Source organism: Periplaneta americana, unplaced genomic scaffold (genome assembly GCF_040183065.1).
Source record: "Periplaneta americana isolate PAMFEO1 unplaced genomic scaffold, P.americana_PAMFEO1_priV1 scaffold_19, whole genome shotgun sequence".
Lineage (NCBI taxonomy): Eukaryota > Metazoa > Arthropoda > Insecta > Blattodea > Blattidae > Periplaneta > Periplaneta americana.
The window spans coordinates 385,320-410,886 of NW_027185500.1; the positions used below are offsets into that span (position 1 = coordinate 385,320).

Consider the following 25,567-nt stretch of genomic DNA (forward strand, 5'->3'; position numbering starts at 1 on the left):
CAGTCCTCTTACAGCTTCAGTTTTCAGCAGCATTAATATATTTCATTTTAATGCCAGGATCAATTTCTTTTGCGCAGTTATAGAACTCCTCTGGAGTAGTAATATTGGCTTTTATACTTTTCACTGCAAGCTAACATCATCCGTGGTAGGAAGCAAAAAGGTTTCATTTTGCCTTTACAGCAAAGTCAGAAATTTTATTTTCACTTTGCTCATTATGGGCCGTATTCATAGACATTTTTAGCGCGGGCTTTCGGTGGATGATCAGCATTTTTCGTATTCATAAACCAATCGTTAGCGATAGGATATGATTTGAATTCTGTACAAGTAACCAGTGGATAGCCGGGGCTAGCTTAGTACACTTGTAGCGCATGCTGCGAAATGTCTATGAATAGCACCCTATATGTCTTGTGGGTAGATTTTCTTGTGACAAAGAAATTCTTTGCTTGAGGGCTCTTCCGTAAAATCAATTTTTGTGAGGGCTATTTGGTAATGCTTTACTTACTCTGTTCAAAGACTTCGCCATAGTTCGTGGACACCTACAGTATAAGCAATTTTTTTTAGTGTTTCACATGCTGTGTATACTGTATTTTCTTATTTTTTAGTTTTTGCTTTTTTTTTCAGCCCAATTTCTCTTCTTTTAGCATCTCTCTGTCACTCCTTTGCCAAATGTTTCAGATATTTTGATTGGCTAATCTTCAATCTTTTTCGAAACTCTGTTACTCTCTTGTTTGAACTCATCTGATATAAAAATAATAATGTTACTTCATCTCATAGGAAATTATAGATCCAATGACAGTATTATGGACATGCCATTAATGTCTTGCCCGTAACACATTTTAAATAACTATTATATGTGGCCTAGGTTAAGGTTGATGTCTGTCGTCGATTTGCAAAAGGGGACAAAGTGTTGGGAAATCGCAAAAAAAAAAAAAAAAAAAAAAAAAACATAACAGTCTTAAAAAATTAAAATGTTCATGGATCCTGAATGTATCTACCCATAGTGATCTAATTAGAAAAAAATATGTCTCGCCCGTAACACTTTTTAAATAACTATTATATGTGGCCTAGGTTAAGGTTGATGTCTGTCGTCGATTTGCAAAACGGGACAAAGTGTTGGGAAATCGCAAAAAAAAAAAAAATAAAAAAAAACATAACAGTCTTAAAAAATTAAAATGTTCATGGATCCTGAATGTATGTACCCATAGTGATCTAATTAGAAAAAAATATGTGAACATTTTAATTTGTTAACTTAGTTAGGCTATAGTTTTTGCGATTTTCCAAGACTTTGTTATTTTGGACATGTCTCCTTTTGCAAATTGACGACAGATTTGAAGTATAAAAGTCAAAATTTGCATTTTCTTACAAGGGAACTTTTCATTGCTCCCCCCTCCAGATTTTAACAAATGATAACTTATTTTATTGCTCTGAGAGATCTGAATCAAAATATAAAATCAAAACATGCCGAAGTTATTATTAAAAGGGCTTAAATAACGTTACAAGAATCACAAAACATTGTATGTAAATGTGTAATGGACATGGAATGGCTTCTGAAGGACACAGAGGTAACTCAACGGATAGCGTGTTTAGTTGTTAAGTAGAAGACCTGTGTTCAAATCATATACACATCTTGTCATCTTGTCTTATAATAATGTTTTATTTTCTTGTGTAATCCTTTTTGTTAGTTTTTTTATTATTCTTTCATTGTTTGAAATCTAATGGCAAAAAAAAAAGACAAAACAAATGTGATTACTCTAAACTAATAAAATAAAAGTATCTTACTTATTTTATTGCGAACAAAGCAACTTAATTCTGCAGTGAATGATAGTGGAAGGTCTCATTACTGAACATATGATCAAAACAACACATTGTAACATAATACTACAACAAATAAATTCCACATTTTTTTCCTTGTGCTCTGTCAAAGCATATATTCTTCATATTTTCAAAAGTTTCAACGTCATAATCCTCACATCCAAGCATCGGTATTCAGAAGTCCAGTCCTCTACATGTTTTTGTTTTAAAATGTCAAAATAATCAAAAGTAGCCGGGAATTGAACCGAGAACTTTTACTCGAAAGGCACGTCACTAATGGTTGAGCTACGTGAACGATGATATAATAATTATAAAGTATACTAATTGGCATGCAGTGACTCTCAACTAGGATTTACGCCCTTTAGAAGCAACTTCGGCATATTTGCAAGGTCGTTCCTTATTCTCGTTTTCACGAGCTTCAAAATGAGCTGTGTTCCAATAAAATGTGAAAGGAGTGTGATGTAAAGTTTCCTTTGTTAGTTTAAATAATTTTTTTTAAATATCTTTTTCATTTTTTCTGTTATGGGCTGTTATTTTTTTCATATTTCAGATAATTTTTGCATACTTAACTCGTTTCGGAAATGTGGTTTCATGGACTGTACTGTTTCATAAGAATGTATGTAATGTGGATGGAAAAATTTCACCAATTGCTGGAATAGGAAGTAAGAATTTTAATGGTCTTTCAGACAAAACTAGTAACTATTAAAGGGAAAATATTAAGTTCATCATACACTATGGACTTTCAGCTTTAATTTGACACTGAGTGTAGATGAATAGAAGTAGTGTCCGTGAGGAGGGTTTTAAGCTTAGTTCACAAGAGTCCGATATGTAATAATAGACAACAGAGCCAGAAGGACTGAGCAATGGATCTTGTGAACCGTGCGGTAATTTGTAAGTGGTGGATAAGAGGATTGAAGACCTTCAACGATACCAAAGGGAAAATACTGAATGACAAGAATGGCATCTCAAAGAAGTGGAGGCATGGCAATGATAAATCGTATGCTAGTTTGTAAATGGTGGTTAAGAGGATTAGAGACCTTTAACGGTACCGAAGGAAAATACTGAATGACATCTCAAAGAAGTGGGGGCGTGGCGTCTATATTTATGGGCTATAGTGAGGAACAATATTAACTTTTAGCATGTAAAATTCAGGGCTCTAGCAATAAGTCACAACTAGGGAGAAGAGACTGTACATTTCATGCAGTAAGTTGCAACTAAGGAGAAGAGACCATATGTTTCATGTTGCAACTACAGTCTATACAAAACTAGAAAGATATTGACAGTTCTCTCTCGCAGACGCAGAAAGGGAGCGACGTTGTGAAGTTGTGCAGTAGTGCAGTGTGGCTCTTTGTCTGCCATGTTGGAACTAAGCAGCTGACACGAAATTGTGAACTCACAAATTTGTATCATACAGCAGTCTTAGATCGGACTAATAATAATAATAATAATAATAATAATAATAATAATAATAATAATAATAATAAACATGAATGAATGTGAATATGATACATAGGCTAATATGTAAGCGATAATTTCTCTCCATTAATATCTTACGACCATTGATTTTTTATACTTGAAACCTAAATTCTTTAAGACACTGCTGTGGAAAAGATCTGCATCTCGAAACTAGTAACTATTAAAGGGAAAATATTAAGTTCATCATACACTATGGACTTTCAGCTTTAATTTGACACTGAGTGTAGATGAATAGAAGTAGTGCCCGTGAGGAGGGTTTTAAGCTTAGTTCACAAGAGTCCGATATGTAATAATAGACAGCAGAGCCAGAAGGACTGAGCAATGGATCTTGTGAACCGTGCGGTAATTTGTAAGTGGTGGATAAGAAGATTAAAGACCTTCAACGATACCAAAGGGAAAATATTGAATGGCAAGAATGGCATCTCAAAGAAGTGGAGGCATGGCAATGATAAATCGTATGCTAGTTTGTAAATGGTGGTTAAGAGGATTAGAGACCTTTAACGGTACCGAAGGAAAATACTGAATGACATCTCAAAGAAATGGGGGCGTGGCGTCTATATTTATGGGCTATAGTGAGGAACAATATTAACTTTTAGCATGTAAAATTCAGGGCTCTAGCAATAAGTCACAACTAGGGAGAAGAGACTGTACATTTCATGCAGTAAGTTGCAACTAAGGAGAAGAGACCATATGTTTCATGTTGCAACTACAGTCTATACAAAACTAGAAAGATATTGACAGTTCTCTCTCGCAGACGCAGAAAGGGAGCGACGTTGTGAAGTTGTGCAGTAGTGCAGTGTGGCTCTTTGTCTGCCGTGTCGGAACTAAGCAGCTGACACGAAATTGTGAACTCACAAATTTGTATCATACAGTAATCTTAGACCGGACTAATAATAATAATAATAATAATAAACGTATGAATGAATGTGAATATGGTACATAGGCTAATATGTAAGTGATAATTTCTCTCCATTAATATCTTACGACCATTGATTTTTTATACTTGAAACCTAAATTCTTTAAGACAGTGTGCAGAGAAGAAACACTGCTGTGGAAAAGATCTGCATCTCAAAGTGAAGTTTGCAACTTCTTTTAACGTAGGATGCTCCTCCCGTCAGTATTATAAATATACATGCCGCCAGATTGCTCCTCCTGAAAGGCATCTAAATTTGTCACCCGCTCTACTTTTCTTTTCTTTCCCAGGGTTTCAAGTCAGGAAGGTCCATTTTCTTGCTCATTCATTTTAAAATTTTCCTTTCCTATTTTAACGATGGTGTTCTTTCCTATTTTGAGAGCCTCTGCAGTACTATTTACCACCTGTTGTACTGGAATAAGAGGCCCGCCATTATCTCTTCTTTCTCGAAATAGTCCCGCACATTACAAACCATTTCTCTTGCCTGACTTGGAAGAGGAGCGTCTTTTCCGTTTCTTCTTGCTGTCCCTTGCAGCACTCCTTTTTCCATCTGAGCCTGTGGCTCGTTTTGTGCCACTATCTGCCTTGCGACATGGTATAAGTGAAACACAAGGACACTATAAATCGCGTTACAAATACACTCACAACTAAACTAAATTTGAAACTAAACTCAAACTAAGCCTATCTTCATCAACAAAAAAACATCTACGAAAACAATAGCAACAACAGAACACCAATACTTGCTGTAACACAGCAACGAAGATTCAACACTTCCAAACAAAGCATGTGCTCGCTTTGAAACAGTCGGCAACGTTGGCCTGTTGACATGGTCTCTGATTGGCTAGTTTGAGCAGTGGCCATGGTGACGCTTAGAAGCCACTGAAGTTTCAATACCTTTCTAGTTTTTCAGGGCGTAATGTTAGGGCCTGCAATGCAGGTTGGCCCACAAATACCACGCAAATAAAGAAAGTAACTACAGTTTGTTGAATGCCTCCTCTTCCTCTTTCTCCCCCCATTACGTGGTAGCTATTAGGTTACGTCCATTTTGGGCTTTTTTCCCTCCAAAATTTTCTAGAGCTCCTTCAGTGGAGCAGCAAAACCCGAAATGAGACAAGTGGCCTCAGTTTTTCTCAGCCCCAAACTCCCTTGCAAGGAACCTTTTAAAGTTTCTCTTCCCATTTCCCTCTCTTTCAATTCATTCAGCTCCTTCACGTCCAGGGACAAACTCTCGATCTTCACTGTCATGGACAGCCAGGAGCGCAGCATGGGTTCGCATCCCCTTTTGGCCTCTATACCTCTGTATTGACTAGTTATCAAAATATCTAGCTTGTGTTTATCAGGTGTTTTCTGTCTTGAACATTTTGGAGATTTGAAATTAGTAATATTGTTTCAACCAGGTATTTCCTAGAAAACACCATTTCAGTATATGGCTGGCACTTTAAGCAAATGGAATAGTTCTTGGGTATTGAATGTAACTGTGCTCAGTAATACCGAACTGGCTACTAAATCTTAGTGTGTATTAAAATTATTAATAAATGCAGTAGAATATATAATCCAGTGACAAATTTTTGAACATAATAATTACTGGTTTCTTTTCTTTTCACAGATGAATCTTCAGCCTTCCGAACATCAGAGAGGCTTCTGAAGATTATCCACTGCTAAAGCCTGTAAGTAATTAACTCTGTTATACAAAACTACAAAGACTACATTGTTAGGGGTTATGATTTTTAGAAATTTAGCATTTTGATTTTAACATTTAGCATTTTGTAGCTTTCATACATTCGTCATTTTGCGTTCTGTGGCGTTTTGAAGGAAGACATGGACTCTACGCCAATATAGGAGGATAGGTCATGTCTTTTGAAAATATTGGGGATTAAAATAATACTGACATGGAGGTACTAATTTAATTTATGATCCTGTTATTCATGTTCATGAATTCGTAACAAAGAAATCGTAGAAGGAACACACCTGTACATTTTCTTCCGTCATTCGTGTTGTCTTATTACTTCCTACATTAAATTGTATTTACTGAAAAATCTTTCAGCATCAACGCTGCTGATAGGACCCAAAATATATTGCAGAATGCTTAGGTGGCTACTTAAGCTTTAAAGCCAATGACATTTACACCCAGTCCACATCTTTTTGTTCTGAATATTTTGAACAATTTTGGTATTAAAATATTCATAACCCTCAAGGATCTGTTCATGTTAACATACGGGAAAATTGTTTTTATTTTCGTCTCACATAACTTTAAAACAACTGATAATAACTGGCAAGTAAAGGTGGGGTCAAAAAGTTTAGCAACGCCTTGCCAAACAATATGTGCACAATTTTCCACCATGTGTGTAGTAAACTATGTTGCACTTGGCCGTACACTCCATAAACAGGGGAAACTGCACTGTTTATTCCTCTTAAGTCGAAGGATGTGACACAGCACATGTACAATGCACAGTTAAGTGAAGGAGCTTGCATGCCATAGGTAAAGCCAGTAATCAACAGTAATATACACTTAAACAGAGTTACAGCCAGAGCATTCTTCGTTTGGCAACCCTGAGTGGAGGCCAAGGTGGATGCTAGATGGAGCACGAGGTTTGAAATTGGTATTGACATAATAGTGCTGGAGTAAGTAGAACCCGTCACCCTATTAACCGATTGGCAGATTATCCGACTGTCTTTCTTTCGCTCTTTCCTTACTCTCTTTCTTTCTTTGCTGTGGGTAGTACTGTACCTTATGTTATTACTTATTTGTTTAGAGTGTATTATTACAAGCCTTTGTTCTTTGGTGCTGTGGAACATTCGAATTGCAACAATGCTTTCTTTATTATAGAAAGATCTACTACCTAGTACTGATCTTGTAATAAAATGAAGCTGACACAATAAGAAATTAAACTTGTGAAACATATTGAGAAAGTAGTTTTGACAGTTCCGCAGTGTAGGTGTTGTTAAATATTGTGCATTGTCGACTTTAAACTCATTTTAAGAGTGGTATTCACCTGTTCGTTTGGGTTCTGACTTTATTGTGAAATGTCCGTTTAATATTTTGTGCATTTGACAGTTCATATTTTTAATGTAAACTTCTTATTATCGTTCCCAATTCTCTGATGTGTCTAAACCACCACAAACTCAATTTTACAATTTTTTTAGCAAAATGTCTGGTAAGATTCTCGCACGGTTAGTGAAAATTTTACATTGGCAAATGTTTCTATGCAGCCACAGCATGACTATGTTCTTCTCAGGACTGTAGTTTCACATCCCCTGTGAAAACTCAGTTTATAACAATAATAATAATAATAATAATAATAATAATAATAATAATAATAATACACAAAATTTTAAATACCGATAATGTAAATTGTACTTAATTTTAATAATGACTCCCCTTAACAAAATACTGCATAGGCCATTGTAACTGATAATGGAAATAATGGATAAACTCTTAACAAAGAAAACTGTCCAAAATAAAACTTCAATTAACGGGAACAGGATGACAAATTGATTTGCAGTAGCTCACATTCATCATCACTGCGAGGATCAATGAAAGGTGTGCAAAGCAGGGAAAGAGAAAACATAGTGCATAAGGGCCGGTGCCCTACATGGGCTGACACGCTATGAATTACTATTAGTGTGTAATATATGAACACCTATAAATAGAGATAGAGAGAAGTATTCCTGTCCACTCACTCTGCTACATAGTACTGTCGTGCCCTCTACCACGAACAGGGCGGATGGCTTATCTTTGAGAAAATCGCGAGTTATATCCCACTTACGAAAACCAAAATATTTTGTTGTGCCCTTTTTGGCATAGCAACAAATTTATCAAGACAACACAAACGAATTACACTGCATTGCACTTCCTATCTCTCTGACGATTTATATACTGTACTTCCTCCTTATAGATAGGAGGGATTCCTTATTTAGAATGTGATCTCAGGCTTTCTAGCTATTCACTATTACTAAGTTTATTAACAAAATATCAAATTAGAACAGATAAATATGGAGTATTGAAATGGAAGGATTATTTCTGAAGTCTCGTAATGGCTGTTAATTGTAAAGTATGAGAATTGAATAGTTAATTTTACTTACAGTTTCTGTAGGGCGAACCCTGTGCTATTCAAAGAAGATGCCATTTTCCGCCTTCTTTCTGGACGTCTGGAAGTTACGACTGCCACTGCATGACTGCTGTCTTGACCAAAGACTAATGATCACAATTTGGACGTTTCATGTCCATTTTATAAGTTCTCGAACCACGCCCTTGCGACGTAACAGAGTGATGCTACTTTGCCCGCGAATCTTCTATGAAGACAGTATTGCATTGACCAAACACCACACTTCTGATTCCTAACCATTATTTCGGATCGGCATTTCCTGTTGTCACTTGCAACAGTACAGATTTAAGGAACTCTCACGATTGAATGTCTGTTTTTGATTGAACCAATAGAAAATCAGAATTCAAAATGATCACCAATTAGAAGTCTTGCAAGAGACGCGGTTTGTTAATGATTGCTGCATAATCTGAGTATTTTTCGTTATATGTCAGCTGTTGCATAAGAATGGCTTTGCACTAAAATGTAAGCGTACACATTTCCTGCCTTGTTCAAGGACTGGACTTTGCTTCTTGCTGACTTCACTAAGATGCACAACTGTAATCGCAACAGGAAGCTGCCGCCTGTCTTCAATGATTAAACTGAGTGTACGATTTCATTACTTTCAAATAAAGTGAAAATGTATTGCTTATGGCCATAACAAAGTTATGATTGCGTATCATAATCCTTGGGCACAACAATGCCCTCTTCTTTTTAAAAGACGATGCCGTAATAGGCATGTGCTTTTACTCCTAATCAAATGAATGGCAAGACATGTCGGATCCTGTGAAGTATGACTATCACACAAGTCTTAGTAGACCTTTTTCTGTTAGGCTTACGGGGTGTAGTTCCCTCACTAGTGGCCCTCAGAATCATTCAGGCTTGCAGGATTTTAATCCATTATATAGGCCATCATTCATTCTTATTGAGGATTTGGATCGTCTGTGTCTTGTAAGCTAGTGTTGTATCATTCACATTACAAATTACAAGAAAAGTCTTTATGGAGGGCGAAGTGCCAAAGATTTTGACTTTCATAAGCAATAGATCGAAATTGATATAATTTTTGACATTGATATCATAATGGCGGTAGGACTGCTGCTATTTAATAAATCTGATGTATCTATGCATTAAATGAGTAATCCATTTACGTAACGAGGCATAATTTAATGTAAACTGAGTTCCTGGATGTTTTAATTTATAACTTTGCAGGGTGTCTGTCATTTAACTCGATAGTATTTACGAATTTTTTGCACACAAAGTGATATGCTGGCATCATCTGAGACTTAGCACTTACATGTTAGATACAAGAATAGTGATGTCATTCACAAAAATGATCAGTAAAGAATAATCTTCTTCAATACAAATTTTCTTCATTGAGGCGAAGAGATGACTGTTGCAAAATGAAGAGTAGTATCTAGGCCCTGGAGACAAATCTAGGTCCGGCAAAGACTGTGTTGGTTGAAGCTGGGCCAGCGCAGGCATCGGTTGATATATCTGCTTTCCTCGCAGTAGGGATGGGAGTTCTGGTTTCTTGCACTGGGCCAAGCTCCATCTCGTTCTGGCCTTCTCGTAAAGGTTCTGCTGTCTCTGGTTGTTTGCGGGTGAGCTTATATAACCGGACACCATGCAGACGTGGACATTGTCGGTACGTCTGTAGCGTACAAGCAAGACACAATATAACTCCTGTTATGGTTAAAGCAATTAGCCAGGGGTTTGCACTTACTTGTGTGGGGGATTCTTCTACTTTAGATTTTACACTTTTAATCTTCTCTTGTAATCATAGAGGAATTACAAATCATTATTAAAATCTTTAATATTTGGAAGCATATTCTTAAGTAATGACATGTTGTTCACATAGATTTAGATCTGGATTAACTATTTCAGAAGTTATATCAGGGACAATAACATCGTTAGGCTCATATACTGGGTGCAGTTTTCCAAAAACATGGGGAAACAGTTTAAACTGATCAGAATAAAAATGACAGTTTGCAGATATATTAATAATACCTGTCCCTTGGATAATAAATGTAAAAGTTTACGGTCGTGTAGCATTTGGGTTATGACAACTTCTAGTCATACGTACGGTAGCTGGTATGCTGTACACCCAATAATTATTCTGGTACGATCTGTACCATACAGGTCACCTGTGTGGTCCAACCAGCCGTCGGTCACACAGTCTCATTGCTTCCTGGGATTTAAAAAAAAATAGAGCTGCTAAACAATGTGATTGCAAGGAGGCTGAAAAAATAACATCTGGGGGACGTAACATGTACATTTCATCTCTACTTTGAGATAGATCATTCTCTTCCATGAGAGCATAAAATTGCCTGTCACTTGTGAAGACAAAGTAAGGAGCTTGTCCATTGCGGTTATATGAATGGATTGTCTAAATTCAATAAGAGTGCTTTCAATTTCGGTTACTCTCTGCGTTACTTTATTAATTTATTTTAACTACTGAATCACAAACTACTATCGTGAGCAGGAGTGTAGTAGCGAGTGTACAGTCTGAAACGAAATAATCTAATCAGTTGGTCTGAAACGTAAATTATATCTAAGGGAGGACATTTCATCACTATTCTGTCCTACGTTGGGTTCAGTTACCTCTTCATTATCTAAGTTAGAACTATCATCATCATCATCATCTGGGTTCATATCTTCACGGCGAGAGGAAACATAGGAAGCAGACGTCACATCAGAATTTGTCATGGTGAGGTCATTAGTTTTAGTTTCATGATAACCTATGCTCTGCTCAGCTGCAATTTTGATATTATCTCGGATATTGTCCCACACGCTATTAACATCTAACTCTTCCTCAGCTTCGTCAGCAGTTGCTAAAGCAGCAAACCTATTTGAAATTTCAACCTGATAACATTGCTTAGTTTCCTCGTCCTTTAATTTCAGAATATTGAATCTACTAAAAGCTATTTTGGGCAACTACTAAATATACATAGGCCAAATACAAATGATTGGGACGAAATTCAGATACAAACTGCTGCGCCATTTATACCGGAACCCACACTTTCTGAAGTCGAAATTGCGATAGAAAATCTGAAAAAGTACAAATCTCCAGGTATTGTTCAAATTGCAGCAGAATTAATACAAGAGGATGGAAGCGCATTATCTAGCAAAATTTATAAACTTGTACTTGCAATTTGGAAAAAGGAAATTATACCAGAGCAATGGAATCGTACCTATTTTTAAGAAGGGGGACAAGACTAACTGTAGTAACTTTCGAGGAATGTCACTTTTGTTGACATCGTACAAAATTTTGTCGAATATCCTTTTGAGAAGATTAACTCCATATGTAGATGAAATTATTGGGGATCATCAGTGTGGTTTTAGGCGTAATAGATCGACTATTGATTAGATTTTTTGTATGCGACAGATATTGGAGAAAAAATGGGAGTATAAGGGTACAGTACATCAGTTATTCATAGATTTCAAAAAGGCGTATGACTCGGTTAAGAGAGAAGTTTTATATAATATTCTTATTGAATTTGGTATTCTCAAGAAACTAGTTCGATTAATTAAAATGTCTTAGTGAAACTTACAACAGATTCCATATAGGCCAGTTTCTATCTGATGCTTTTCCAATTCACTGCGGGTTAAAGCAGGGAGATGCACTATCACCTTTACTTTTTAACTTTGCTCTAGAATATGCCATTAGGAAAGTTCAGGATAACAGAGAGGGTTTGGAATTGAACGGGTTACATCAGCTTCTTGTCTATGCGGATGATGTGAATATGTTAGGAGAAAATCCACAAACGATTAGGGGAAACGCGGAAATTCTAGTTGAAGCAAGTAAAGCGATAGGGTTGGAAGTAAATCCCGAAAAGACTAAGTATATGATTATGTCTCGTGATCAGAATATTGTACGAAATGGAACTATAAAAATTGGAGATTTATCCTTCGAAGAGGTGGAAAAATTCAAATATCTTGGAGCAACAGTAACAAATATAAATGACACTCCGGAGGAAATTAAACGCAGAATAAATGTGGGAAATCCCTGTTATTATTCGGTTGAGAAGCTTTTGTCATCTAGTCTTCTGTCAAAAAATCTGAAAGTTAGAATTTATAAAACAGTTATATTACCGGTTCTTCTGTATGGTTGTGAAACTTGGACTCTCAGTTTTTAGAGAGGAACAGAGATTAGGGATGTTTGAGAATAAGGTTCTTAGGAAAATATTTGGGGCTAAGAAGGATGAAGTTACAGGAGAATGGAGAAAGTTACACAACACAGAGGTGCACGCATTGTATACTTCACCTGACATAATTAGGACCATAAAATCCAGATGTTTGAGATGGGTAGGACATGTAGCACATATGGGCGAATCCAGAAATGCATATAGAGTGTTAGTTGGGAGGCCGGAGGGCAAAAGACCTTTGGGGAGGCCGAGACGTAGATGGCAAGATAATATTAAAATGTATTTGATGGAGGTCGGATATGATGGTGGAGACTGGATTAACCCTGCTGTTCTGTTCGGGTCTATATGACCCGAAGTGAATATTTTTTTCTTAATATTTCCTTGAAATAGTGAGATATGCTTATGAGACTCAGTGACTTTGTCTAATAATGCAATATGCATTTGTGATTTAAAAATAATTTTAAATTTTCAAATAGATTTGTCATAATCTGTAATTGTTACTTGTGTAACGTTCGGGTCAATATGACCCAGCTTAAGATTTTATTATTTTTCTAATGTGGTATTAACATTTTTCAAGAATTTGTATCATGCTTTTATTATAATGAGTAGAAATTGAATTATTCCCAACAATTAGATACACTAATTTACAACAATGGACTGGTTTCCTTTTGTTTTTCTGAATGAATTCCTTCTAAACTGTTGCATTTTTTCTGGATAAATATTTCAATGTTGTTTCTCAGTTTGAGTTCACACACCATGACGGAAAGACCACTGATTAATGATCAGTTAGTATCAATTGTGAATTCCTCCGACAGTGAAGAGTTTATTTCGGAATTTGAAGATAATGTAAGTGAATCTGAAAGTGAAAATGATGACGATTTTGACAGTCAACAACCAGTCAATATTGTTCAGTCAATTCTTTCAAGAATAAAGCTATAGAGTGGAAGGTGAATCCACCTCCACAACAGGAGCATCTTTCTGCCTCGAACCTCAACAAGATTACACCAGGATTTACAAGGTATGCCACCATAATGAAATAATATAGATGCCAAACATAGAAGGACGGCAAGTTTATGGCCAGTAATGGGCAAATATCGACTGTATTGTTTACCAGGCTTATGTAGGACTCTTGCTTCTTGCTGGTGTGACTCGATCTCATGGGGAGTTAACAAAATGTTTGTGGGATCAGAAAACGGGCAGAAACATTTTGCGGGCAACTATGTCACTTGAAATCTTTTGCAAGATATCGCGTGTCTTTCGATTTGATAAGAAATCTACTAGAGAATAACGAAGACTCATTGATAAACTTGCTGCTATTCATTGCATTTGGGAGAAATGTCTGGAGGTCCTTCCTAAATTCTTCAATCCTAGCGAAAATATCTGTCAAACAGTTAGTAGGACTTTGAAGTCACTGTCCATTCAAGGTGTATATTCCCAGCAAACCATCGAAATACGGAATAAAAAAAATATGGACGCTTTGTGACAGCAAAATTTCATATGCATGGATAGCACAAGTTTATACAGGGAATGAATATGCACTATCAGAAAAAAGTCAGGGTATGAGGGTAGTGTGTGATCTTTCCAGTAACCTACGGGGTCAAAATGTAACTTGTGACAAATTTTTCACTTCTTACAATTTGGAACAATACTTTTGAAAAAAAATGACAATGTTGGGGACTATACGTAAAAATAAGCCAGAACTTCCACAGCAAATGAACAAAAGGGAAATACATAGTTCTTCATTCTGCTTCACAAATGATACTACTGTGGTCAATTGTGTCCCAAAGAAAAACAAAAATGTTGTGCTAATGAGTACACTGCATCATGTCAATGAAGTCAGCAACAGGAATGATAAGAAACCTCAAATGAGTTAAGATTATAATGCATCCAAAGGGGCTGTAGACACACTTGACCAAGTAACATATACATATACTTGCAAAAGAAAAACAAACAGATGGCCAGTGATATTTTTCTATAACATTCTTGATGTTTCTGCTTACAATGCGTATGTCTTGTGGACTTCGATAGATCCAAATTGGAATGCAAATACATTGACTAGAAGGAGATTAATCTTAGAGGAACTTGAAAAATCACTGACAAAGGAACATATTTCATCAAGAAAGCACTTTTCAAGAACAGACGAAGCAATCAGAATTGTCAAGAACATTCAAAAACCTATAATGGTGACTACATTACCGGTATCAGACTCTACAAGAGGAAAAACTGTAAAACGTGAACGCTATAAGTTCTGTCCATCAACCAATGACAATAAAACGAACATGTTGTACGGAAACTACAGCAAACATATTGTAAAGGTCATGTTATATATTTGAGTCACATAATTGTAAGCAATGAGAAAGAATTGTGATTATGTATATCATGTGTGTTACACAAAACATAAGACAGAAGTTTATCATTATAACATAGCACAAGCACTTCAATCTATAATTTTCCAAGGCCTATTGTTATATTATAAGTTAAACATTTCATTCAAACAAGTATGTTTATTCAATTTGTTGTTATTAATTTTTAATAAGAATGTAGAAAAAAATTAATGAAAATGTAGGAAAATAAAATATCACAAACGAATAATAGTAAAAAAAGCAAAATAATGTAAGATTATAAAAATAAAAAAAAAAAATTAATAACAGTAATATTAACAATAACAATAATGATAAACTATGATATTGTAGTCATGCGAATGTTCACAAACATGATTTTGTAATTTTATATGCAATTATCAGAGGTTGGGTCATATTGACCCGAACAGTACATTCGTATAGTAGAATGTAACAGAACAGCAGGGTTAATCTTGCTCAGGATAGGGACCATTGGCGGGCTTATGTAAGGGCGGCAATGAACCTCCGAGTTCCTTAAAAGCCAGTAAGTAAGTAAGGAAGGTCATTAGTTTGTGCAGTTACCTTTCTCGGTGCAGCTTGTAATAATACCTTAGCTGAGCTAGAGGTACATCATCTTCTTCATTGAAATCATCACTCTGGGGAACACGTAACTGACTAAGAGGAATATCGTCTTCCGAGGACCATCCGTCATCACTATCCGCTGCTGCTGGTTCCTCACGAGGAGTTTCGTATGACTTCGGGTCGTCTCTAATTATTTCGATGGTTTCCGCTTCACTGAAACTACTGTCTTTGTCTGCTTGCCAGGGACGAAACTTGCCTTCTTTAATTTCAGACTCTGGGGGACATAGTTTCAACCAGTTTAGGTGCACTACCTATATTCTACCATCTTTGAACTTAATTCTGTAGTTCACTTCATTTAATTTTTCTTCAACCTGAAATGGACCGATCCATGGTTTCGACAATTTTTTCGTTACACCTTTCTTAATTGCTGGAGAGTGTAGAAATATAAAGTCTCCTACCTTGAGACAACGAAACTTTACACTAGGATCTTTGTTGTACTGCTTTGTTTGTGCAGTCTTACTAGGAGCTATTCGGTTTCTTACTACCTTGTAAGCTTTTTCTAGTTTATCTGCTAAAACTTCGACATGCTCATCGGTTATGTTACTTCTCGAAAATTTCGGAACGATATCGATAGGAAATGGGAGCTGCATTTCACTACCGTGAAGCGAAAAATGTGGGGAATATCCCGTTACGGAGTACGGTGTACTCCTGTACGCCATCTGGACTATTGCTATCCATTTGTCCCAATCTTTCTGATCTGCACGTACAAAATGTAATAACATGTTAGTGAATGTTTGATGACTGCATTCCACTAAGCCATTCGACATAGGGTGATATGGACTCGTTTGTATTTTTTGAATTTGTAGCAATTTACAAACTTCTTTAAATAATTTAGACAAGAAGTTTCTACCCTGATCTGTAAGTAGCTTTTTCGGAGTGCCATGTCGTGCTACTATCGTCGTAACAAATTCTCTAGCTTTTGTTTCAGCAGTTTAATCAGAAATCGGGATTGCTTCGCTATACTTTGTGAAAGTGTCCATAAAAGTCAACAAATATGTGTTACCTGAAGTTGTTTTGGGAAATGGACCAACTATGTCCATACTTTCTAGTTCAAAAGGCTTTAAACAAGTAGCAAAGTTCTGTGACAGAGCTATAGGGTGCCTTCCCATCTTTCTCTCATTACAAGATACACATTTCGTGATGTAATTTTCAATATCAGTTTTCATATTCGGACAGTAAAATCGTTGCCTAAGCAGTTCGAATGTACATTTTTGACCTTGATGTGCACCAATAGGAGTATCATGGTAAGTATTCAAAATCAAATTTCTCATAGGACAAGGAACAACTAACCGTTGCTCTGAGTTCAACTGCTTTGTATCGAAACAAAACAGAATACTGTTTTCGTCTAACTTAAATCTTTCTGTATCTGCTACCCATTCTAAGTACTTTGGTTCTGCCATCTGAAGATTTCTGAGTGATTGACTGTCTGTTCACTTTTTATAGCGAAAACATTGTGCATTCGAGATAAAGTGTCAGCATTTTGGTGACGTTTACCGGGTTTGTATTGGACTTGGAATTGAAATTCAGAAAGTCTTAAAGTCCAACGAAGTAGTCTAGAATTTGGTTCCTTTAAACTCATTAACCAGCTGTGTGATCGGTCACGGCTATGAACTCATGACCATATAGATAACAACAAAAGTGTTTCGTAGCCCATACAAGTGCTAGTAATTCCCTTTCTGTCGTGCTATAATTTCGTTCAGCTTTATTCAAAACTCTAGAGGCATATGCTACGGGATGTTCTTCTGAACCAACTTTTGAGATAGCACTGCTCCGAGGGCAACTCCTGAGGCGTCAGTCGCTAAAATGAACGGTTGTTTAAAATCAGGATATTTCAAAGTAGGTTCACTGCACAAGGCTTTTTTCAATATGTCAAAGAATTCTTGTTGTGGTTCTAGCCATACAAACTGTTTATCTTTTCTTGTAAGTTCGATAAATGGTTTTGCAGTCTCAGCAAAATCTGCTATGTGCCTGCGATAGTAACCAACTAAACCAAGAAATGAGCGGACTTCCTTAACATCTTTAGGAATCGGAAATTCTTGTACAGCTTGTACTTTCTTTGGGTCTGGGCAAATGCCATTCCTATCTGCCACATGTCTGAAAGAGATAGTCGATTTCGTGCACGGCAAATGTACACTTCACAGGGTGTGCTTTTAAGTTTGCATCTCTTAATCTTTGTAAAACTTCTCGAAGTCTTTCAGCATGCTCTGCTATGGTTGAACTGTACAGGACAATGTCATTAATATACATAAAACAGGATACTCTCTTTAGGCCGGATAGTACTCCGTCCATCAATCTCTTATATGTGCTTGGGGCTCCAACCAAACCATATGCCATTCTGTTATATTCATAAAAACCTAGTGGGGTGCTAAAGGCAGTCTTTTCTTTATCCTTTTCTTCGATTTCCACTTGCCAAAAGCCACTGTAAAGATCAATTTTACTAAAATGCTTTGTACCAGAGAAACTTTCTAATGTTTCAACTATATTGGGAATGGGGTATGAGTAACAAGAGCTCGCAAAGATATGCAATGCAACAAGAGAAGAAAACATTGACCGTGATGTTCAATGTGACAAATGGTCACACCCTGCAGACATTGTCAAAATAAAAGTGAATAAAAATAAGACTCACAAGTTTGAAGTATTTACTGACGGAAGTAAAAGTGAGAGAGGAGTAGGTTCGGGAATCGCAATATTTACAGATGGAACACTTACACATAAACTGAAATTCAGACTGGTGCGAGGTGTTGTAATAACCAAGCTGAACAGATGGCAATTGTGAAGGCTTTAGATAAGATAATAGAAAAGATAAGACAGACAAGACAGTTGCAATATAACAACAACCATAAGAAGAATGTAGGACGAAACTCAGACAACTGGATCATAGAATTCAGCTGGAGTAAAGCATGCGGCAATGAACTTGCTGGCCAACTAGCGAAGCAAGCATCTCAAGACAGTGAACTGGAAATCTGTTACGAGAAGATTCCAAAAACCGAAATACTACCTGACATGAAACAACATAGTTTATCGAAATGGGAAAACTTGTGGCAAACTATGTCGAAAGGGCAAATTACAGAATCATTCTTTCCAACATGTGTCAAATACGATAAACCACGGTGTCATTAAAGTAAATAATAAACTAATCTAACCTGTCACAGATTCGTATATGCAAGGAAAACAAAAGCCTTTAACTAACCTAACCTAATCTAACCTGTCACAAATTCGTACATGCAAGGCATAACGTGAGTGTACACTAGCATGAAATGTCACCAAAGTTATGTTGGTATTGCAGAGGAGGCAGCTGAAGGTGTGGGAAGCAGGGTATGAGCAGCAGTTTAGCCTAAATAATCACGGAAGTCCCAATATTACAAGGAAGAAAAAAAGATGAGGTAATTATTCACTTCTCTGCCAAATTTATACGGGAACAGCTAAGTGGCCTTAGGTATGTGACAAGGTTAGTGGGTTAGTCGAGGGGATATACATAACTAGCCTACTAATGTGACAAGGTCACTTATAGGCCTATATCTCAACTAACCCACTAACCTTGTCACATAGTGGGTTAGTCGAGGGGATACATAACTAGCCTACTAATGTGACAAGGTCACTTATAGGCCTATATCTCAACTAACCCACTAACCTTGTCACATAGTGGGTTAGTCGAGGGGATACATAACTAGCCTACTAATATGACAAGGTCACTTATAGGCCTATATCTCAACTAACCCACTAACCTTGTCACATAGTGGGTTAGTCGAGGGGATACATAACTAGCCTACTAATGTGACAAGGTCACTTATAGGCCTATATCTCAACTAACCCACTAACCTTGTCACATAGGTCGGCCGCTTGGCCATTCCTACATAGGCCTAAATTTGGCAGATATAAAAATAATTACCATGATGTTTCGTGTTTTCCGCTTTTATTTTATTTTTCAACATGTTGTAAAACCCCCTAAAATTGGGGGATTTTGAAGAAAAAAAATAATAATATAAATCTGGGACAGAACGAAAGGGAAAACCGCAATAAGCAGAACGTAGAAGCTCCACCCACCACCCCTTCCCTACTTGCTCATCAGACACACTACGTGATAGGTGAGTGTTATGTCGAATGCAAATTTCATGTGGGTGAGCATAACTTCCCCTACTGGCGTTCTCTTTATTGCGATTTATCCGAACGAAACAATTACTTAAGTTTATTACTGATCCCTTACTGCAAACATTAAACTTCGAAGGAAGTTTCAGTCACGTATTGCCAGTATAGGGAATTAGAAACAAACACTGAAAATGCCTTAGTTTTGTAGTGTGGAATAGTAGAAACTCGATGTGATCTCTCGGAGAGCTGTGGTCCCACCCAACCCGACCTAAATAGGTTCCTTACTTATATAGGAAAATCGTCCTGCTTGGATGAAGAAGGTGGCCATATTTCTTCATTGTGATGTAATTTGAGGTGGAGTGGGAGAATGATTGCAGTATCGCCAACTGTGGTAACCATTCATATAATCTTACACACCTAACCTAACCTAATGTGCTACACACCTATTGTAACATTCCTCACGTTTAGCACACCTGCTGTAACATTCCTCACATTAGTTTCGTTTGCTGATATTGGCATCCCTGCTACGTCGTCTGGTGGAAATCGAGAGTCATCTAGTGGCAATGAAGTGAAAGTGTGTAGATCATCATGGTGGGAGGGACATATTCTGTGTTATCTGCAAGAATTATTGTGTCATCGTAGTGATAATTGCTTATATATTGTACATTAAAAATTGAAATGTGTCGTGGCTGTGATAAAAGTGTTAAAAATTGATTTCCAGCGCCACAATCCCAGTGATAAACGTGTGAATATTCGTTAGGAGTCCATTGGCAGTGGCAAGAGGAAAATGAAGGTTGACCTGTGTCTGTTTTTATTTTTTTAAATTTTATTAAGTTACTTTACGATGCTGTATCAACATCTCAGGTTATTTAGCGTCTGAATGAGATGAAGGTCATAATGCCGGTGAAATGAGTCCGGGGTCCAGCACCGAAAGTTACCCAGCATTTGTTCGTATTGGGTTCAGGGAAAACCCCGGAAAAAACCTGAACCAGGTAACTTGCCCCGACTGGGATTCGAACCCGGGCCACCTGGTTTCGCGGCCAGACATGCTGACCGTTACTGCACAGGTGTGGACCACCTTTGTCTGTTGTGGCATCATTTTGTTGTTCTGTGGTTATGGCTTGTGTGTGGTAGAAACCTGGCTAAATATCCTATTTCTTCCTCTGCCTGTCTGGTAAGAGGTTTGGCGAGTTCTTCGTAGGTCGTAGGAGTAACATAGGGATGGTTCTTAAGTTACCGATGGGAAAAGTTCTTTTCGCTAACTCATAGACGAGTCTGGATGATATGTATTTAGACATACAGGGAACGTGCCATGACTTTTCTAATGTTTTTAGATAATTTTTGCTTCTTTCCATACCAGTCCTAGGCCATAACTGAGGATGGGCGTAATCTTCGCTTGAAATAAAATCATGGCTGTGTCTAATGATAGGGAACAGATGCATTATAGGACCCACCCTAAATATAAAAATATGCAAAGCCGCAAAAATAGGTCAACAGAAGTAGCGTTTCGATCAATTAAATTATCAATATATATCGTTTTTATTATGTTGCCAACCAACCAATATTATTGAAAATTAGTTTCATCAGAATCATGGCGGCAATTTCGAATGCTATAGTTAAATATCAAAAAGAAGTGTATCAAATTCTCCCTCTTGGCTTAAAATGTAAGCCTAGAAATGGAAATTATGGAATTATAAATAGAAACTTTGTAGTTGCTTTGTCCATGAATACAGATATGTTCTATGGTTTTTTATGTGATTGTGGTTTACTTAGGAGTGAAATGTTCTGCAATACATGTAATTCTGGGATGAGTTTGAAAAAATGTAAAAGTAAACGAGATGGACTTATATGGAGATGCTATCAAAAAATACAAGGTAAACAGTGTGGAAAAACGAAATCGATAAGATGTGGATCGTGGTTTACACAGAGTAAATTAACAATGCAAGAAGTAATGTTGTTAACCTATGATATTGTGAATGGTTGTACGAATGCACAAATTGAAAAGGAATACTTCTTTGGAGATCACACTATTACAGACTGGAGGCAATTTATTGATGAGGTTGTACAAGTAAACAGCGAAAAAGTTGGAGGAGATGGTAAGGTAGTAGAAATAGACGAAAACAAATTTGGTCGTCGAAAATATAACAGAGATCATTTCGTGGGAGGGCAGTGGGTTTTGGAGGAGTGGAAAGGGACAGCGGGAGATGGTTTTTAGTAGCAGTACATGATAGGAGTGGGAAAACACTAATCGAAGTGATTGAAAACTGGATCCATCCTAAAATTACAATAATATCAGACTGTTGGAAAGCGTATTCAAACCTTAGTAAGTGTGGTTACCAGCATCTAACAGTAAACCATAGCATTGAGTTCGTTAATACTGAAACAGGAGCCCATACGAACACAATAGAAAGTACATGGAGGCGTGTTAAAGCATCACTACCAGCCTACAAAGAGTTTGTGAAGTACTTGGCCCAATATATGTTCAGGAAAAGAATAAAAAGCGAAGGACAAGACATTACAAAGAAATTCTTGGAAATTGTTGGGGAAATTGATTGGAGTAAAAAGTGAAAAAATGTGTTTCTAAAGACAATGTTGGTTTGTTGTTTGATTTAATATCATAATTGTGGGGGGGGGGGGAATGTAATCAAGTACTATATCATATTATTCTCAGTGTTGGATTTTTTTAAAATTGTTTTTATGGTGCTGCGATTTTAAGTTTTGATAACGTAGCATGTAAATTTACCTAAATTGTACGATAATTGATATTGTTTTGCTTTAAGTTCAGTGTTACTGTTTTTGGCGAAACTAGCGCTGAGTTAGTTCCTGTGATTTTGGAAGTGAATTTCTAAGGGATTTTTTTGGAGGTGGATTTGAAAACTTGAGGATTTTATACGGGTATATTTGAAGAAAAGGAAATTGTTTGGAAATGTATTAAATTGCGTCTGGATTGATAGGTGCGTGGTCATGGACGTACAAACATTGTGACTTCTAGTGAAGGAAAGGAAATTAGAGATATAAAACACACAATACTATGTAATGTGAAGAACGCAAAACTTGTATTAATCCAATAATTACTGAAATATAGTGGAGCATAACAAATAATAATGAAATAAACACACACTTTCCATAATGCAACTTAGTTTGCATGTCAGCCATTAAACTAGCCACCAATAGACCATTAATGATAACACCACTAAAAAGAAACATCGCGAGGCTTTGCCAGCACTTGAAAATCCTGCATAGTTTCGTATATTCAAGGCACAACAATGGCCTAAACTAACATAACCTAACCTGTCACAGATTCGTATATGCAGTGCTTAGCGCGAGTGTACACTAGCGTGAAACTTTCGTAATATCACCAAAGTTATATTGCTATCACAGAGGATCAAGAGGGCTTAGAATATACAGGGTGTTTAAAAAATACGGGGCATAATTTCGGGTATGTATTTCCCACATGTAGACAATCAAAATAGTTCATTACAACATGTGTCCGGAAATGCTTCATTTCCGACTTATGGCCTTCACAACATTGAAATTCGCCGGAACATGTACAGGCCCTGTCACCAGCAGATTACCCTGCACGAGTTAGGATCTGTTAGTGGTTCTTGCAGCAGTGTGGTGTAAATCCGAACTTTCCTGCCTTAGTATTATTTACAGATGAAGCACAGTTCACACGAGATGGCATAACAAATTTCCACAATCAGCATGTACTGTATGGGCATATGAAAACCCACGTGCAACTGTTCCATCTCGTCACCAGGTGCGGTTCTCCCTCAACATGTGGGCTGGTATCATTGGTGATCGATTAATTGGACCCCATGTACTTGTAAACAGACTTACGGGGCAGGCATAAACAAACTTCCTGGAAAACACCATACCTCATGTTTTAGAAGACACTCCACTGATCAATCGTCAACACATTCACTTCTTGCATGATGGCGCTCCTGCACACTTCAGTCGTACGGCTCGCCGGTACTTGGATCGAAGGTTTCCTGATCGATGGATAGGTAGAGGTGGCCCAATTGCTTGGCCTCCACGCTCACCTGATCTGAACCCTCTCGATTTCTACTTGTGGGGCCATTTAAAATAATTGGTTTATTCATCTCCGGTGCCTGATTTGGAATCCCTTCAGAATCGAATTGTGGCATGTTCTGAGGACATACGCAATACTCCTGGAGTTTGGGATCGTGTTCACAAGTCAATGAGACATCGATGTGAGGTCTGTATTCAAGCAGGAGGTGGACATTTTGAACATCTTCTGTAATGACAACGACCTGCAGAAAGAAAAACGTTCCGGTGAATTTCAATGTTGTGAAGGCCATAACTCGGAAATGAAGCATTTCCGGACACATGTTGTAATGAACTATTTTGATTGTCTACATGTGGGAAATACAGTACATACCTGAAATTATGCCCCGTATTTTTGAAGCACCCTGTATATGAGAGGGGTGCATAAGCTAGATTAAGTGTAATCTGTCAATAAGCTTCTCGTAGCTACCAGAGGAGCGCCACGAGCAAGCAAAAAATTGCGGGAAAATAAAGATTTCTCTTCCCTTCCCCTCTGTAGTAGTATTATTACTTACAATTTCAAGACTTCGCCAATAATTACTTACACCTCCACGTGAATTATTTACAAATTCTCTCCGTTATATATCAATGTTTGACATGTAACCATCCCTATTACAATTATTTATTAATTTTCTTTGGAATAAAGTTCTTGAGCCAACATCATCAGGATTTTCAGAACGTGATGTGCCAGGAAGTGAAGGTAGGAAAAGAGCTGTGAAATATGAAATGAATTAGACATAACCAACCAAATATTTTTTTCTTAAACATACAAGATATTTTGTTACAATTAAATTCCACTGTTTTATTGCAATACAGAAAAGATTTCATGATCCTAAGTTCACTATTAGTACACTAATGTAATTAACATCACAGGAAAGTGTACAAAAAATCATACGTATACTTAAGTCTGTTGGAAATCAGAGATTATTTCATGAAAAAATATTTAAAGTCAGTTTATTTCATTTTCTTAAATGTCTAGATTTATTATTAGAGTTATTATTCTGTTATGAAGAAAATAAGTTCAAATCATCCTCAGTAGAAATTGGAGTCTGCAATGCTGTATTCTTATTGTCTTGTACAAATAAATGAGGCGTTCTGAGCTAGTGGATCATTTCCATGAGCTGTAGTTTTGAGATAATAGGACTTAGAGTTTTTTTTGGGGGGGTTATTTTACGACGCTGTATCAACATCTAGGTTATTTAGCGTCTGAATGATATGAAGGTGATAATGCCGGTGAAATGAGTCTGGGATCCAGCACCGAAAGTTACCCAGCATTTGCTCGTATTGGATTGAGGAAAAACCCCGGAAAAAACCTCAACCAGGTAACTTGTCCCAACCGGGATTCGAACCCGGGCCACCTGGTTTCACGGCCAGACGCGCTGACCATTACTCCACAGATGTGGACAGGACTTAAAGTTAACCTGCTCTAGTAATAATAATAATAATAATAATAATAATAATAATAATCCGTGGCGCTACAACCTGTGAAGGGCCCAGACCGACCAGCCGGCTGTTGGCCTCACGACCCCATGCCGAAGCAGAAGTGGACGATCATCCAATCAGAATGGAGGTATCGTGTGGTTAGCACGATGATCCCCCCCAGCCGTTATAGCTGGCTTTCGTAACCGGATTTCACTACCTACCGTAGCTCCCCAAGTGCATCACGATGCTGAGTGGGCACCGATCCCATACACTGGCCGAAATTTCACGAGAAAATTTCTTCCCATATGAAGACTCGAACCAGCGCATATTTCTAACACGAGTCCTAGACAGGATGCCTTAGACCATGACGCCACGGTGCAGGACAAACCTGCTCTAGTATATTATCTAATTTCACTAGCAATAATTTTATTGCTCCATTCCCAAATTCTAGATTTATAAAATATAAACAATCGTGATGTTAATTGATGCAACGCTTTGGTGACTTGGCCCACTATGGCTCAGAACATAGTGAACAAATAATCTGAGCTAAAAGTGACTAGTGTCACCTACCGGCGAATGCTT

General features: G+C 37.2%; 1 long non-coding RNA gene across 6 annotated transcripts in view; it reads left to right on the forward strand.

The window, feature by feature from the left end:
- The window catches only part of LOC138693722 (uncharacterized), a 136,225-nt gene that overhangs the window by 83,191 nt on the left and 27,467 nt on the right, over positions 1-25,567 (forward strand). For all 6 annotated transcript variants that reach the window (XR_011330408.1, XR_011330411.1, XR_011330406.1 and 3 more), the window contains one exon: positions 5,808-5,868. This is a non-coding gene — a long non-coding RNA (uncharacterized lncRNA). The remainder of the gene's footprint in view (positions 1-5,807; positions 5,869-25,567) is intronic.